Source organism: Armigeres subalbatus, chromosome 3 (assembly GCF_024139115.2).
Source record: "Armigeres subalbatus isolate Guangzhou_Male chromosome 3, GZ_Asu_2, whole genome shotgun sequence".
Taxonomy (NCBI): Eukaryota; Metazoa; Arthropoda; class Insecta; order Diptera; family Culicidae; genus Armigeres; species Armigeres subalbatus.
In genome coordinates this window covers 139,549,327-139,568,391 of record NC_085141.1, presented here as the reverse complement: position 1 = coordinate 139,568,391, position 19,065 = coordinate 139,549,327, and the positions used below count along the sequence as shown (strand labels likewise).

Below are 19,065 nucleotides of genomic sequence, written 5' to 3'. Positions count from 1 at the left end.
AAGAAGGCAATATCTCCTCCATTGTCCCTATATTATAATTTTTACTTACTGCGTAGACGCGATCATTTAAGGAAGGCATTATCTCCTTCCTTCGCTTTACTCCATGCAAAAGTGTACAATTGAAGAAGGGTCTATCTACCCTCTTTGTCTTATATTGGGCAAACGTGTTCATTTTAAGAAGGCATTATAACTCGCCTTCCCCTAATACCGGGCGAAGCGATTATAAAAACCCAGATTAATCCACCTAGCGTTGGTGGTGCCTTTCTCGCATTTAGTTAAGACACCAACCTTATATGGTGCTTATATGGTCCGATGTACCATTTTCTTCATAACTTTTAAAAGCAATGACCGATCGTTATAAAATTCAATAGTGATCAACAAGGCCTTGTCCCCTGTCGAATAAAACTTGTTGCGAGAAAATCGGTTGAAGATTACTATACGAAAAGTTGTCTAATGTGTTTTATAGTTTTTGTGCACACACATACACACACACACATACACACGGACAGACAGACATGTGCTCAGCTCGTCGAGCTGAGTCGATTGGTATATAATACTATGGGTCTCAGAGGCTTCTATAAAATGTTCGTTTTCGGAGTGAAATGATAGCCTTTCGGTACAACTTAGTTGTACGAGAAAGGCAAAAAAACATTATACCGGAAGACGCATTAATTTTCTTCCTTTATCTCTATCCTTCTTCCTAATTTTTCCATTCTCTCTTCCTACATCTCACTTCACATTTCGCTCTTTCTCGCTCCTCACATAACACTTGTTGCATCATATTTTTCACTTCTCACTTCTTACTCCATACTTTTCATTTCTTACTATGTACTTACTTACTGTACTTGCTTCTCATTTCTTACTTTTCACTTCTCACTTCTCACTTCCCATTACTCACTACTCACTACTCACTTCTCACTCCTCGCTCCTCATTTCTCACTTCTCACTTCTCACATCTCACTTCTCATATCTCGCTTCTCACATCTCAATTTTCACTTCTCATTTCTCATTTCTCATTACTCACTTCTCATTACGCTCTTCTCACTTCTCACGTCTCATTTTTCACTACTCACTATTCATTTTTCACTTCTTACTTCTCACTCGGCCTAATGACGGTTCTGCATACAGTAAAACCTCCATGAGTCGATGTTCCATGACTTGATATCGACTCATGGAAGCAAATTATGCCATATTAAAAAATATTTCCTGAGTTACTTAGATGGTCCCTTCAATCAGCTTCCAAAGGATTTTCTATTCCACATCTCGAGATATCCATGAGTCGACGGTCCCTTCTACATCGACTCATGGAGGATTGACTGTAATTGTCTTCGGCCCAATGTCCCAGCATCTTTTTTTTACAATTTTTAAGCGAGTTGTCCCGCGACCCTCACTTTTGTTGCTACTTAAAATTGTGTCAAAAGCCAATTATGCGACTTTATGTTAAACGACGCAGATTCCTTTTTCAGTTTTAGTTTTATCTGCACTGTGGAAACATTTCGGGGAAATGTTACATTCGGGGAAATGTTGCATTCGGGGAATTGTTACATTCGGGGAAATGTTACGTTCGGGGAATTGTTATTCGGGGAAATTTCATTCGGGGAAATTGCATTCGGGGAATTGGTTTTCGGGGAATTGTCGTACAATCGACTCCAACGTCAACTACGGAAACGGCTGGAGCAATAGCCGGCAGCTGAGTTCCATCGAGGAAGCAATCTCGTTGACCCGAGAACAACACGTACCAACGCAACGACTCGTCAGGTAAGCAACACCCTCATCATTGATAAACTCCATAAAGATTTGAATCGACTTTGTGATGTCACTCGCCGGCAGTATCAACATACTGGGCAGCCTGCGGTCAAGACACGTTGCAATCGAATGCCAAAAATTATCTATTCCAAAATAGTGTACACCAGAAATAGTGATTTCTCCAATAAGATCCGCGCACTCCCAGGTTGTGCTAAGCCGTTCTGGAGATTGTTCAAAATTAAAAAATGCAGGTCTCGGCTCATTCCACCTTTGATCCCATTAGACAACAATGGTTCTAAGGATCTCCTGCAGAGAAGGTCGCTGGAATAAGTCGTCACCTCGTCAGTACGCACAATTGTGAACAGAACGTCGTAAACGTGATTTTTTAACGTGATTACATTTCTAGATCTATCAAAAATTGCATCAAAACGTTTCAAAGTTAATCAGAGGTTTGAGAGTTTATCAGAGGTTAAACTGACAATCGTGGAGTTTTGCAGGGATTGTAAAGGAGAAAACTATTCCGAAAGACTTCTCAGAGTCTATGAGAAATTTCTTTTCATTCCAAAAAGTGTCCAATGATGTATTGAGATTTTCCTAGAAGTCTTGAAATTTTTAATAGTTTCTTCCATGAAATTGATGAAAACTTTCTGGAAGTACGTAATTATTTCTGCTAGTTCAGAGAGGCCCAGAGAATTTCTGAAATTTTTGTTGAATACCTAAACAAGGATATAGTTAGCTTAACTTACCTAAGACTGACTGTTCTTGTCAATGGTTGCTTCTGCATGACTGGTTAGAACTGATGTAAATTACGTTACAATCCAAATGAATAAAGGTTGGAATTTACTGCCTTTAGGCTCCAGTCAGTTAGGAAAGGAGAGGAATGTTAGTGTGGAGTTATTGTTGCTAATAGAGGCCGAGAAAACCTGCGCATATCCACAATACCACGGAAAGAAAATTTCGTTAACTCAGTAAGGCAGATGGAGACAAATATAGATAAAGGAAAAGTGATGTAGTCTATGCCAGACCTCCTGTCTATAAGGCAAAAGCGGTAGTCACTAGACTGCTGAGCTCATCTTCAAAAGTTGAGAAACTAGACAAGGATATGAGAGAACAATCGCAGAAATATGCAAATATGAAGCAGTTTATGATGATTGTAGCACATCCGGATGTCTTGTAGCAGGCATATGAGAAGAAGAATTCTGAAAGCTTCTAAGAGTTTATTGGAAACTGTAGGAACCACAAATATACCTACGTTTGCAAACAAATATTAGAAGTTAGAGAGAAAAAAAGTCTGGAATTCGGAGTTAAATTGTGCTTGAGATTTTTGAAAACGCTATTTACGCTGAAGATTCTTGGACGACACATAAAGATTCTTGGGGGATCATACGCTTTACTGATAGATCGTAGTGAAATTTCTGAAGATTTCTAAAGGTTCGAATTCCTTGAAGTTAGTGATAATTGGTTGAAATCATCCAATATTTTATAAAATTTACAGTAATCCATAATCACTTCTGGAAATTCGTAAAAATGTTTGAAGACATGCTTTTCAGAAATGAACCGTTTGTTTGAGAAACTGCATATGTAACATTTTTGGCCAAAGTGAGATTTTTATATATTCTGAATCATCGTACAAAAATACGTGTTCTGGCAAAAAATACGAAAAAAGTTTTTCGTTTGTATGAGATACTACAAACGTCTACGCACTTTGAAGAGCAATTGTGAAGTACTGCTTACAGTTTTAGCACCAGAAGTGCTCCAGGGTGTTGAGTTTTGCCAAAAACTATTGATCTGTATCGAAGAAATCAAAAGATTCGATGCCAATTTGTTCAAAAACAGTTTTTGTTGTTTTCTCGAAATTGTGTAAAATGGACTAATGCAGTTTCTCAAACAAATGATTCAAATGTTCTTTAAACACTTGAAATGTAATGATTATCCTAATAGTCATAGGGAGTTTTAAAAACTTATCTGAGAAAGTACGGATAGGATCTCCGGAAAATCGCTGAAATTCAATAAAAGTATTCTATAGATTTGATAATTCTGTTTTTGTCCTACCCACGTCTCGGAACATGGCCGCGCCTCTGTCTGTAACCGATAACGTTTGGTTCGCTTCTTCAGTTAAGTGCCAATAGAAAAAAAAATCTCTTCGGATAGTGATCATCTATTAAAAATCTACCATCTATTTACCTGGACCCCCTAGTAGCGGAATTTTGTTCTTCCTGCCATAAGGAGTGGAAATATTCAACATATTAATTCTGTTTGACATCTGATACTAAGTTCTGCATCTCATCTGCACGATACATACATAAAACACTCAAATACACGAAGTTATTCGTTGAAATTGACATTTTGAAGTCTGACTGAACTCGCCCTATAGTAGACCCCATGGGGATTCATAATAGGAAATTGCTTCCCTCTAGTCGACACTTCATTTGATTTTTATGTTCCGTTTCGGAACGTTCTCCTTCTCTATTATGGACCCCCCAAAATATTCCTATAATGGACACTCCGTGTTTATTTTTTATAGAATTGTAAAAAATCATCTAATTTTACTTTCCATATCCATTTTACTTTTAATTACACTTTCATAGGACTGTAAGGTAGGTTCTCCCGATGAAATTTCATAGCAAAACTTTTACATTGTGCTGTAATAATGCAATACTGGTTGGGGGTCCACTATTGGGCACTTTACCCTATCTTATCATGATTTAAATACATGTTTGCACATGACTGCATTTTTGTTCTTAGGATGAATTTGAAGCTGAGTATCAACTTTTGTTGTCACCTGGAAATGCTGCAGCGGCTCCAAGCAAGAAAAACCAAAACGGCCCGCTAATTCTCCAGCCTCTAGTGAGGAAAAAAAACTAGAGCGGAAAACTTTGATTTGAAACTGGCTTTCAAACGGAAAAATCCGATGTTGATCAACAATATTTCGAATCGGTTTGTTCGGCACTGTTAGATATCCAGAGTGGCCTACCCAATGACGTCCCATCTCCAAGATTCTTCGACTCTGGATACAAAACAAGCATTGGTTGGTTCTACGCACGAGACGAAGTGTCTATGGGATGGTTGAAAACGGCGCTGCACCAGATATGTCAACATCAAATCATCTCCGATATCGAAGTTTTACCATACCTATGTAAAAATCTGCCCTTTGCGACGAGTTATCTTTTCGGTGCCAGCCAACTGTGCTCCTTCTTGAAAAAACTTTAAATAATTTATATTACGTACCATCGCTCGTCAGAACCCAAACTTGTCCATTAATTATTGGCGGATCTTACGAGTGCCACCATCGCACGGTAGTAGGCATACAATAATAATGGAAATTGACGAGGGTTCTGTGTGGTTCTGTCGCAGCGATTGAGTCACAGCGATGCAAAATATTTTATGCTTTCTCTCAGTGGCAGCATTCCTATCAGTGGCAGCAAAAAATATCGAAACCGAATAACTGATCACTATGAGAACACAAATGTGAAGCATTCGACAATGATTTGTACTATCGGTTTGATTATGAATTACAGAATTATTTGAATTCAAATAAATGATTATGCGTTAAGATAATAATATCTTCAGATATTTTGAACTCCATTATTATCCGATTCTTCATACCGCCGTGCCAAGCATAAAGCCTAGATCATTTAGAAATGTGGCACTTTATTTTAGATATAGTGGCGTTCCTAGTGGTCGGATATGCAAGCTTTTCACAGCGTTTCATAATTAGTAAACCATTATTTTGAGTCTATTTTTTCACAGATTGAAACTAACGTGGTTTCAAAATATTCACCATGCAGGAAGAGAAACGATAAATAATTCTGCACAGTCCTGCAAAATCCATCTTCGTTAAAAGCCAGATTTTACCCTTCATTCAGTCCCATGATGGCCCATTTACGTTTTGGCTAGATTTAGCCAGCTGTCATTGTAGCAAGGAATACTACTACAATAGTGGAGACCAGATCATCCCAAAAATCTTCAATTCCATACAACAGAATAATTTTGGGTAATTATTAACCAGAAACTGAAGATGAAGGGAGCAGTTACCACTGACATTGGCCGTATGAAGAATTGATAGAATTAGCTAGCCAAAATCATGACTGGAGAAGGTGTGCGCCGACTGACAAGCGGCATCGTTTCAGTCATTCATATGAAATAAAATAATATAACTTTGGTTTCATTCTTAGAAAGTTTTTCGATCAAACTGAAAGTTAAAAAAATACACGCATTTTCAAGTGCCCGATTTCTAAATGATCCGGTCTTTAGTATGCTTATAAGCACTCCCACTCTGCTGGCGGTATCGCATTTGCTCAGATAAGTTAGTTCTCTATCAGACATGACGTCTAGGCTTGCCAGCAACCCTTTCTAGTTCTTTAATCCACTGATGAATTCTTTTGTAGGCCGCCAGGGCAGCAAGAAGCCCATCAACTAAAAACGGCATGGGACAACTATGCTTGAGACGGCAGTAGGGTAAGTGTACCGGTTTTGGCCAGCTTAGTGCCTAATTTGGTCAACCCTGAAAAATGCATATTAAAAAAAATATATCGATCAATTTCAACAGTGAAGAAGCATGAGGGATATATCTCCCGTTACAGCGAATAAAACCCTCAAAAATTGCTTCATTTTTGGAGTTATGCGAAAAACTGGCCAAATTAGGAACATGGCCAAAACTGGTACAGGTCCCCTATAGATATGTAAAATCTTTTCAATAGTTAGGCTTTCAATAGTTTGGCTTTACATAAACTAGAACTCTTCCTGAGTTGATTGATATATTGATGTCACAGATCGGACAACAAAAACCTGAGATATGGCCGTTTCCGTGAAATCCGTGAAACCGGTTCCACCCATTGTCTAAGTGATGAACTTTGTAATATCTTAAAAATCACTCTAATAAAGAAAAAAAATCCACCCATTGTCGCATGCATGCTATTGTTCTAGTAGGCAGCGTTCTTGCACCAAGCAAATATTTAAATCACAATTGTCCTTGACTGCCGTCATACGAATATTTGTTCATGTTTACTGAGATTTCCTATGTACATGGGACAATTATGCGTAGAACGGCAGTAGAGGTAAGCGCCGGTCCAAAAATCGTCGGTGGCGACAGCGCACAATGCAATGGTCACGACATAATTCGATAACTCGAAAACCATCAGCGCTAAAGTTTTTACCTATTCAGACGAAATTATCTATAAGAAATTTTTTTTTGTGTGAGTTGTCATTAGCGTGGCCCGTTTGTGATAAATTTTGTAAAATATATTTTTTATTCTTTCAAATTGGGGGGTGTGCTGTTCTACAAAGTTGAACTGACAAATTTTGTAAAATGTATTTTTTAATCTTTCAGATTTGGGGGTCACACTGTTCTACAAAGTTGTAGAAAATTTGATTCTAAGCATTTTTGCTAAAATAATATTAATTTTATCTCATACAGGTAATGTTGTATGACAAAATTACTAAATTTAGATAGGGTGGTACCGGAAAAAACAATTTTCAGCTTCTACTTTTTTCAATTCAAATTATTTTCAAAAACTGTCAAAGCATCGCTTCACGGTCTTTGGATTGCGCGTCTTTTGGTTATATAATATGGTTGCTAGCTTCATTTTCAAGCATGTTATGAGCGTTTTTTACGAAAAATGTCATTTTTCTGAGCTTTATACTGTAGTTAGTAGCAAATATTAGCAAACAAATCAATCGTCTTATGAAACTATACATCCAGGCAAATGAAACCATGACATCTCATTTGTCCATCTTTGTTCACTTTTGTTTGATGATCGTATTATGTACGTATTTTGTATCGTATTTTGTATAAAAATTCCGCAATTCCAAGTAAAACATATTTATTACCTACCGGATTTTCGCAATAACTTGGTGGAATAAAACCAAAAATAAATAACATGATTGAAAATCAGGCATTGCAAACCATCCCATCATTCGATCTTTTGAGCAAAGATACTGATGAAATAATGGGATATCGATCTTAGCTATCTATCCGCTCAGTAAACAAAGTGCAATGTTCGTCATGGAGAAACATTTTTTCACAGCTTTTGTTGTAGCAACACCTTCGCAACGCGAACAAACCCCAAACCGCGCTGGCTATCCGGATCATCATCGAACGCTCAAATGATAATATCTTTCCAGAGTGCTCTTTGATTAGAGATAATATCTTTGCACAAGCAAAGATAATATCATGTGCTCAGATGATATTGCAATGCCTGTTGAAAATAAAGCAAGCAACCATATTATATAACCAAAAGATGCGCAATCCAAAGACCGCGAAGCAATGCTTCGACAGTTTTTGAAAATAATTTGAATTGAAAAAAGCAGAAGCTAAAAATTGTTTTTTTTTCGGGACCACCCTATCTAAATTTAGTAGTTTTGTCATAAAACATTACCTGTATGAAATGAATTATTATTTTGGCAAACACGCTTAGAATTAAATTTTCTACAACTTTGTAGAACAGTATTTTACAAAGTTTGTCACAAAAGGGCCTTACAACTTACAACTTACACCAAAAAATAGAGAAGGGGGGTCCCGTAGCGTAGTTGGCTACACGTTCGCCTTTCAAGCGAATGGTCATGGGTTCGATTCCCAGCCCCTTCACCAAAAACCCTCGTCGGTCGCCGGATGCGCAGCCTATGCGGTGGCGTATTGGGGTGCACGCATCACCGTCACGGCTGCCTGATGACGACTGACAACTTGTTCTTCTCGGAGGGATTCAACAACAACAATGAATAATGGAAAAATCTAAAAATAGATTCTGTGTGGATTCTGGCTGCAGAATTCCACAGTAGATCTCGGCACAATAGCGGTTAAGTAACACAGAGTGCCTAACAAAAAAATAAAGGAATAAAAAAAACATAAAATAGATTAAATTAATGATTTTGTGTGTGTTACTTCTACGTGAAGTTAAACGATTTACAATGATATGGAAATGCTAATATCATCTTCCAAACTTAGACGTACATGTTCATGATAGAATTAGAGGCGAAAGTATAAAATTGATAGTTCCGTTAGGATACGGCAGGCATGAAGAATGTTTTTATAGAAGTCGATTTGAAAGCGAGCGGAGGGCAATATTTAGGTACGGGACGGGAGCTTGGCAGAAGGAAGGTCGTGTGATATGTTTAGTTCGTGATTGTCTTGAAATTCGTGATTCGGCTAAGATTAATATCAGGAAGATAATACCGAAGGGAAGAGTTTTGGAAAGCTTAGAGTATGTATCATTCAAGATTTCAGTTAACAGCAAATACAAATCAAAAGCGTTAAAGCCTTGTACGTGGCCAATAGGCATAAAATTTAGAGAATTTGAGAGTCAAAGTTTTGTCTGTAAAGTTAGTGAATAATATTTCCATGCACACGTCGCGATTAATGTTTATTTTGTTCTAGATTGTGTTGTCATGATTCTTATATGTAATTCGTGTTATTTATATGATAAATAGGAATTGATTTTTATTGTTAGCGTGCATTCAGGACAAATATCAGGGGTCTAGTTTGACTATACCCTGAAGACCCAGATATTCGAAACCTTGGGAAGATTTCGCTTCTGAGAGCATGCAAATAAATCTGATATGTATGAATCATAAATCACATTGTTCGATAGTTATGAATACTCAGACAAGTTAAGGTGAAGGTGGGTTGAGTACCAAAACAAAGCTTTGAAAGTATTTGTACAATAAAAACTGTCATATACTGTAGTAGTATTGGTGTCGTATTAAAAAAACAAAGAATATTACTAGGGTGGTTCAAAAAACGACCCAGCACCACCACGCTCACTCGATTCCGTCCCATGCTCCGAGTGTCCTCCAAAAACCGATTTGAACAAAAAGTGGTTGAGCGCATGCCGGTTCAAGTTTGTATGAAAACTAGTATGGAAACTAAATCTTTTATTACACTGGCTACAGTGCCTCCCCTCCATACGCTGGCGAAAAGAGAACCCACATAGCTGAAAGCAACATTCCTGGGACTTTACTGAAAGAAAACCGCACCGCAGGACAGATCCATTGATTACGTAAGGGATCGTACACTTATTACGTAAGCAATTTTTCTGGGTTTTTCGACCGCCCCCCCTCCCCCCTTGTAAGATTTTTTCATACAAATGATTTTTTTATTTATATGGATCGTAAGATATTGACCAGCCCCCCTCCCCTCATAAGTGCTTACGTAATATATGTACGGCCCCTAACGCAAAAATAGCATTTTATACCCCACTCACCCCCATGTCACACTTTTTGTATGAAGCATCTGCCCCTGGTGCGATAGTGTAGACTAGACTAGCAGTATCTGCCCCTGGTGCGATAGATATCACAGACAAATTCTGGGTATTTTGTTGAATTGCACGTTTCTCTGATGCCTTCTGAGAAGCCTTATTACCATGCTAAAGATTCGCAACCTCGATTAAAATCGACTCGCAACTATTGGAACGACCATTTAATATGGATTGTCTATGGAGCTGAAGCCCTTGAATATTTCATCCAGTCATATGGTCTCCCCCTCGCCAGGGCTCAATGACGAAGCACCACAATCAGAATAATGTTAAATTCAACCTCGCCATATAAACTGTCATACAAACCTGAAACGACTTGTGCACGGTAAGCCTCTATTCAAACCAGCCCAAACCATCGGATGACACCCAAATTATAAATCACAACCGACTGAGCGTGGCGGAGCAAAATGATTTTTTGAGCCACCCTAATTATTGGTTTGCTGCTGCCGGTGCCGTTGTTTACATTCGCTCCGCGATCAGTTTTTAATCGTTTTTTTCGGGCAAAAATAGCAGTTTATATTAAGTTTTCGGTTTAAACAAGTGACTGATTTCGAAAAGTGATGTTTAATTTGCATTCCATCAACATTTCGGGCTCCTCATGTGCGGAGAAGTGAGTGAAAACTTGATTTTTTCAGTGCCCTTTGAGAAGAAGTGAAGTGCAGTGATAAGCCCACCAAATCGCGAACGGCTAATAAATTGGCACGAAACTGCTGATTTATGATATAATTCGAGCCGAAATGCATCAGACTCTTTGGATAAACATGTTCATTATCACGGGAAGTGAATAAATATGCTGTGAGCAGGTTAGTAATTTGAATATAAAACTTTTGTTCGATGCTGTTCGATGCATTTGAATGTTGGTGGGAGAGGAGTGCGGGAGGTGTGGGTTTGGCCCATGGAAGGTTCGGTGCCATATTGGCGGCCATCGTGGTACTCTTTCAACATTGTCTTAAGCCATCCTGAACGTTATGCCTGTGATTAATTTTCAGAAATACGAGATGCTCAAGGTACTCCAAAACGTTCTCGAGTACAGCCCACGGTATCTACCGGACCAGGGGCTCTCTTTAGCCGTGCGGTAAGATGATATTATTAAGCTATTTTCGTTTACTCGGGATGGCATCATTTGCTTCCACGAGTCGATATTAAGCCGTAGAACATCGAATCATGGAGGCCATATCTGCCCACGATCACATAGTTGACGTATAAATAACCAAAACTCACTTTTTTGCGGATATGGATTCTTCGTATGGTATGCTCCATGAAAAAATATTTATGTTTTGTTCGGAAACATTCGAGTTATGGCGATAATTGTTTTTGGAAAAATGGTCATTTGATCGCATAAGTTGACGTACCTCCTGCTGCAATATGAAGCAAAAACCTGCCTCATAGGGTAAAATGCCCAATAGTGGACCCTCAACCAATAGTGGACCCTCCAACCATTTTTTCATTATTACAGCACAATGAAAACATTTTGCTATGAAATTCCATCGGGAGAACCTACCTTACAGTCCTATGATTTGATTACATGCATTGAAAATGCTATGGAAAGTAAAATTAGATGATTTTTCACAATTCTATAGAAAATAAACACGAGAGTGTCCATTATAGGAATATTTTGGAGGGTCCATAATAGGGAAGAAGAACGTCCCGAAACGAAACATGAAAATCAAATGAAGTGTCGACTATAGGGAAGCAATTTCCTATTATGGACCCCCAGAGGGTCTACTATAGGGTGAATTCAGTCCGACTTTAAAATGTTAATTTCGAAGAATAACGTCGAGTATTTGAGTGTTTTATGTATGTATCGTGAAGAGGAGATGCAGAGCTTGATATTAGATATCACGCAAAATTAATATTTTGAAAATTTCCACTCATTATGCCCGGAAGAGCAAAATTTCGCTACTAGGGGGTCCACTATTGGGCATTTTACCCTATTTTATCGACATTCACAATCCACTAATTAAGCACAACATAGGTTTTCGTTTTACTTTGTCGTATTTCAGGACTACTTTATGATTCGGGCGTAACTGATTTTGTTATCAAACATTAATATGCAAGTTCCTGCTAAAGCAAGTATTTCTTGTGAAAACCACGGTAACTAGGTGGTGTAATTTGGGTTTTTATATTCCTGTGATTGCAATATACGACCCTAAACTAATATGTAGATGCAGGTAATTAAGCTTATGAACGTGGATTTATATTGGCTATACATTGAACTTCCGAAAAATAACCATGGATAGCTAATCTCCAAACCCATTGTCCCAGTCATTCGTACAATTTTGGAAGTTTGATTATCATATGATATACCAACTACGAATCGTACGGGCATCTTGCTCGTGCTTTTGTCTTTCCGTGTTTAAGGATAAAATACGTGTCTTTTAGAGGATTAAGATTAAGTTTTATTTGATCTTTAGTTCAAAGCAAAACTACCTAAACAAATTTTAAAATAGGGATTGGAACCATTTTTGCAGGAAATTTGGTTGGAACGAGGGGCCAATACATGATAACGATATTATACTGCCTATGATCGCATATTTGTAACAATCAACAAAAGTAGGCATGGGAGAAATGGAACAATGAAGTTTGTGATATGCAAAAGTATGGAAATCTCAATGATTTTCTAAAAAAAATCCCTTAAATTTTACAAACAATTTATCCAGTTGGAATCTTCGGTAGAAACATTTCCATTACTTGGTATTTGAATGCAAACTAATTTCGAAATTTTTTGCACACAACACATGGCGTACTGACAATAAAGTTTTCTGGTGTTACGGTTATGCGATCACTTTGTTTAATGTTACAAAACAACTTGGTAGTTTTTTCAAGTTTTTTGGAACAAACTTTCTTATTTCACCTGGTCAGCTGGAAGAACTAGCAATTTGGAGATGATTCTGGAGCTTACCTCAAAATCGACAAAAATGCAAATGTTACAAATATGCGATCATGGGCAGTATAATGCTGTAATGGTGCTAAAATCCCCGTACGGTACTGATTAAATTCTTTGCAACACAAACTCTTCCACACATAGTTTTAATTTTCACGGAAAGAGCTATCCGAAAAACCTTTCCCGGAAACTTGAACTTTTCGAAAGATTTCTATTCCACAACCAATAAATCGTCGGAATCAATTATTCTTTAGCGCAATATAACCACACGCAGTAGCCTGGTTTTTATGTCATGTTATAGGAACAAATATTTCACAAAACGTTTGTTTGATCGCATAAACTGTCGTATGCATATTTTGACCACTTCAATCAAAGGAAAAATAATTTATTCCCCGGGGCCTCAAAACAACTACTAATATTGTTCATTTAGTCAGATTAGTTCATGTATTTTGTTGATTGATATGATAATTTGGGTAAAATTAATAAAAATACGTTTTCCCAACATCGATAGTGCTGGTTGTTAAGTCAACCATGAAATCATGGGCAGATATAGTATCTTGTGAAAATAAAGAATGAAACCGTACCGGCTCAATGAACATGCTGTGATGCTGTGCAGGGATACATCGTCCAGGACTTGGTTGATCAGGTAAATCGCATATTTTGAACTCCATGACGTTTCGGAGAATCAAAAAGGCCCATAGTAGCTTGCAAAAGTAATGAGTGAAATCCTATCAGCTTAATGAACATGCTGGGATTTTTAGGGTTGTACGTATACATCGTTCTCGACTTTGTTGATCGGGTAGATCGCATCTTTTGAACTCTCGGGCGTTTTGGAAAAGCAACAAGATCTGTAGTAGCTAAAACACATAATAAGTAAAATTCTATAGACTCAATGGACCTGCTGGGAACCAAAAAGTTCTGTAGAAGTTATGAGTAGAAAGTTATGAGTGGAATCTAATCAGCCCAATGGACCTGCTAGGATGTTTAGCGCTGCACAAATAAATCGCTCTCGGCTTGGCTGATCGGATAGATCGTATGTTCTGAAGTCCAGGCCGTTTTGGAGACCGTGAAATAGGTTACGTTAATTTAAAACTTGATAATTTCATGTCTTATGATCACATAGATGTTTTGGGCATATTCTCAGTTTTGGACATTTTGTTTCTATAGATATTTTCTGATGCATTCCAGGATATGTTCTCCAGAACAGTTTGAACGTCCTAGGACATCCGAAAAAAAAATTTCAACACCTTTCTTGTTCTTTCTATACTATTTTTGGCAAGATCAAACGGAAAACCCCAAATCTGTATGTTAAATCCAAATTGAAGCCGATAGAAGCAAAATGCAAAAAAGTACGTGCACAGCACATGTTTCAAAATAGACAAATTGATATGAATTGTGCGTAAAAGAATCCACGTGTCTTGGAGGAAGTCAAACCATCAACCTCCTACGCTCTGGATAGGCGTGATAACCCCCCCCCCCCCTGAAGAAGTCTATTTTTGACTGAATAAGAACTTTACCAGGTTCCAATGTTTGTTGGGCCTATCAATACATCAAGACTACTTAAAGGTTAAGTTTGCAGAAATGCCATCAAGTACCAACCTTCACCGCGGTTACCGTTTTTTTTTAGCAAATTGAATATCTGACGATTGGACAAATCAAGTATCCGAAAGATATTCAATTTTCAAAACAGAGCAAACCGCGGTGGATGTTTGTGTTTGGATTCTGATGGCTTTTCCGCAAACGTGACCTTTAAGTGGTCTTGTTATGTATGGGTTATCATGCCTATCTAGAACGTAGGAGGTTGATTCTTTTTCGTAAATTTCATATCAATTTGTCCATATCAAAACATGTGCTGTGCATATGCACAGCCAAGATATTTAACAAAAAAATACGTGAACGCTTTGGTTAGTATAAGGTGTTTAGAGTTCGTTGCTTGCGCTACGACCAGGGGCCTGTAGCATAATCGAAATTTTACTAATAATATTAGTAGAGTAGCTTGTAACTTGAATTTTTCCGTAGCATAATGAATCTACAAGTATCAATTTACAAGTCTAATATTACAAGTGAAGCGCACTAATAATATTAACAGAATTTACAAGTAACTGTTGCGTAAAGAAAATACAAGTACAAATTATTAGCGTTGGCTTGTAGTTTCTTTTACAAGTATGAATGGTGCCGTAATTTAATTTACAAGTAGCTTTTATTTTATTATTTCAGCTGTTCAAAGTAAATATACATCGTTTTATTGTTTTTAATGACTTAACAGAGAGAAAAACTATTATTCAAAGTGCCTTAAATTACCATACAGCGAAATACTATGCACTAAGAATAAATTTCTCGTTCTAATACAAAAATGAGAATAATGAAATTTTTCAGATAACACTGGAGAAAACAGAAATACTTCAAGTGCTGACATCGAGTATTCAAAGGTCAATTTTTCAGTTATAATACAGAAACTATTGAAAATGTATTAGGATTGGACAACTATATATTTTATATTAACATAAACAACTAAGAAACAAATATAAAGTTAAAAAAAATGTTGGGGCGCTAAACTCAAAAGTGGGTTGTTTTCGCTTAAAACCGTACCTTGGCCCAATAACCCACTTTTGTGTAAAATAACTCTTCTAACACTACGTAGTTTCTAAAACCACGTAATAACATATTACCTATAGCAAAGTTTAGTAACTTTAGTTTACCTAAAGTTGACTTTATTCAACTCAAATGTGAGTTGTTGTACAGATATTAAAATTAAATTTGATACGGTATTATCATCAGTAAGTATGTATTTTGAACTAAAATTTTGAGAAAATTTATCTTTAAGAAATTGCCTGAATTTCATAATAATTTCAACCATTTCAATTATTGGACTAAAAACAAAATCCAAATCCGCATAAGTCCCGCAAAACACGTAAATTGAAACCCGCAAGTATAAATCGCCCAAATTAAAACCCATGTCAATCTCAAACTCCACCTATAAAACCACGTAAAAAATCACTCCAGTGTGCATTACTTTATCTTCGTAAAAAATGCCAATACCACGAAATCGGATTGAACCGCGGAATTAAAAAATAAAGAGAGAAAGATAATAAATTCGTGTTCCGTGTATATCTATCGCAGTATTCTATGCACAAACTTGCAGAAAAACATAAACAAATCATTTATCGCCGCATTTAGAGTGAACTGTTGGATGAATTTTGACAGGTAAATGAAGCTGACAGACTTGTCATTTCAACCTTACTAATAATACAAGTACTAATATTATTAGTTGGCGAATCACTTTTATACAGCACAAATTACAAGTACTTGTAATTTTTTGACTTAACTTGTAACTTGTAGCTAATATTATTAATCTGATTATGCTACAGGGCCCAGGTAGCTATTAGGGCGCTTGTATCCAATTAAATTATCCAATTCATCTTGTAGATACTAGTGTACATAGTAGTTAAGTAATCAAATTTTTCCTAATGAATCTATGCCTCCTAAATACTGAAATTTAAAGCTCGAATTTTTAGAAAAAAAAACATTTTAAGCTCTTTTTATTGGAATGCCTCTCTAAGGCAGATACGTATTTCGACCTCAACTGTGAGATCGTCTTAATTAAATGTGTACTAAACTCGTCTTAGACGGTAAAATTTTAATATTATTATTAAAATAGAAAAAAAAAATACAATACAGTGTTGACCCGATTTTGTCACTCCCCGATTTTGTCTACCCCCCGGTTTTATCACGTTTTCGACCCGATTTTATCACGTCCCGATTTTATCACCCCAAAAAATTTTGTCATTCTTTTTATTTTCGTAAATAATACCACAAACAACATTTATTTTCATGAAATAACTTTCACCGCCTGTAGTTTATTACGAACGAATATTCTGTAAGCAATTTCGATCAGAAATAACGGGTACCGTTCACGCATTTGGCCTTTCCATGGCATAAAGTGATTCATATTTGTGGAATGAATTAAAAAATTGGAAATTTTGTTTTTCCAATATTGTCACATACCCTGTTTTATCACCCCAAAATTCACCAGGGGGTGATAAAATCGGGATATTACTGTACTTCAAATCAAAGTTGAAAGGCCTTATAACATTAAAATTTAATGTACACAAATGAAAATGCAAAATAAATTAGTTTAAACGTAAATAAACGATACAGTCATCCATTCAGTTGAACCATTGTGCAATTGAACTGATTCTGGTCAATCACGGAGAGGCAATCATAGATATGTGAAGTCAGTCAAAGCTAAGTTAGGTTCATTTATTTTGAAATACTAGGGCAAACTTTACCAGCCTAATAGCTTTTTAGCTAAGGCTATGTAAGGAAATAATGTGTGAATGCTCGTTTAGAAATGATCGAGATAAGAAGTATAGTAATTTCGGACTTTCTTTAAATATTACAAGTCATATTACCATGGAACGAACGCCCAGCTTCAGAGAGCATATCCGTCATTTATGCAGTCCATGCGAATCCACCGCTGCCCATAATCAATCTCCAAGGCAACGGAAACTTATTTTTCGTTTATAAACAAACCCAACCGACAAAACAGGCACTTGTCACGTCAAATATTCAGCTCTCCTAACATCCACCGCTGCCATCACACAGCGGGCGAAGAACATGCGCACTCTGTACGCCTAATCAGTCACTTGTTTCTTTGGGAGAAAACGACCACCTTTGGAATCACATAACCACCGAACATACGTAGCCTAACGACATGCCATTAGTATCAACAAACTTTTGCTAGGCCCAGCCAGACACATTCCCGCGGTAACAACAAACAGCTTCAACCGCGACCACATACCGGCACGCAAGCTCCAATCATCCGCGAACTACAACACCGGGTAGGTGGTGGTGTACAATGGGGCGTACGACCTCCCCGATCGACACTGTCATAGCTGTCAAAAACTGACTTACGACCTTTCAGCGAGGGGTGGAAACTTTCTTCGAGAACGAAAACATAAAAAAAGGAATATCGCACGCATCGATCTAATTTCCGTTCGGCTCCGTAAACGGTTAGGGTACCCCAAGATTATCAATATTGGTAAGATCATGTTGTTCAACCCTAGAATACATAATTTTCTATGTGTTTTCGTTAATCTTTGGTTTACTTTGTGATCTACCTATAGGATATTTATCATTCCCTAGTCATAAATAAATATATAAAAATCGAAAAAAATTAAACACAAAATCTAAATTTGCTTTTTTAAATTTTCCTAAGCAATAGCCGTAGCCACGAAGAGAAGGTATCTTAGCCACGTCTTTAAAATTTAGCTACTCTTAAAACGTTATTATTCATGAATGCTACTCAAATACGTTGGAGTTGTAAAAGGATTTTTTCGAACCCACCGACATTCATAGCACTATTTTACAAAAAATATCCATTCAAGCATAGCCGAGCACCACGAATAATTCTCCACCACAGGGTTCCCTATGACACCACCCTAACACACATCCACTTTCTGGCTAACTCCAAAGCAAAGCCCTCTCGGCGAGGACGAAACTATGCCATACAAGGCTTCCAGGCTTCCGGTGCGCGGGGTCGTAAATCTTCACAACTAATGCACTCACTTATTCACTGTTTCTTCCCGTCGCCTAAAACCTGTCTTCCTGACGAAGCACCCGTCGAAGGCAATCGACCGATAACGGAAAAAAGTCGTTACATTTTTGTGTTTGTGTCTCCCCCCAACAATAGCACATCAGGTTCAGGTGAAGGGTCGCGTGTTTGTCGACGTCCTGGGACCTTTACGCGGCTTCACTGCTGAACGGTCATTCGAGGGACCTCCAGTAGGGACTCACTGACTCACATTAGCTCCGCACCGGCATACAGCTGATAGCGTACTGACTTGTTGACTTGAGGCGTGGGTCTTAGCGCAGCATAGAGGGCGGCTGGTTGCATGGTGGCCAGGCCAGGGAACGTAATGTTTGTTGTGTTTTTCGGTGGCTCTTTTGTGCTTTTGTTTCTCGTTCGCGGAGCTGTTGGGTGTTGTGTTATTTTTTTCTGACTGCCTCCCTTGCCCGACTGTGTATTCGCTTGTATGCAGCGTGCAAACGTGAGAATTCAAGCAAAAGAAAAAAATTTCACAAGATTTGTTATACGTGTATTCTATCGTACTCACCTGGAATGTCATAAGGTTAATGTTTGATTTACTTTTTCGATTAAGTATTGACTTCACATACTTAGTCGAA

At 37.5% G+C, this 19,065-nt stretch overlaps 1 protein-coding gene and 1 pseudogene across 1 annotated transcript in view; one reads left to right on the top strand and one right to left on the bottom strand.

Annotated features, from left to right (window-relative positions):
• Positions 1 to 5,191, top strand: part of LOC134222016 (uncharacterized) — a 61,177-nt pseudogene extending 55,986 nt beyond the window's left edge.
• Positions 1 to 18,552, bottom strand: part of LOC134219851 (uncharacterized) — a 444,111-nt gene extending 425,559 nt beyond the window's left edge. Inside the window, exon 1 of the mRNA XM_062698736.1 lies at positions 18,448 to 18,552. The gene's annotated coding sequence lies outside the window, so the exon portion shown is untranslated. The remainder of the gene's footprint in view (positions 1 to 18,447) is intronic.
• Between the last annotated feature and the right edge of the window lie 513 nt (positions 18,553 to 19,065).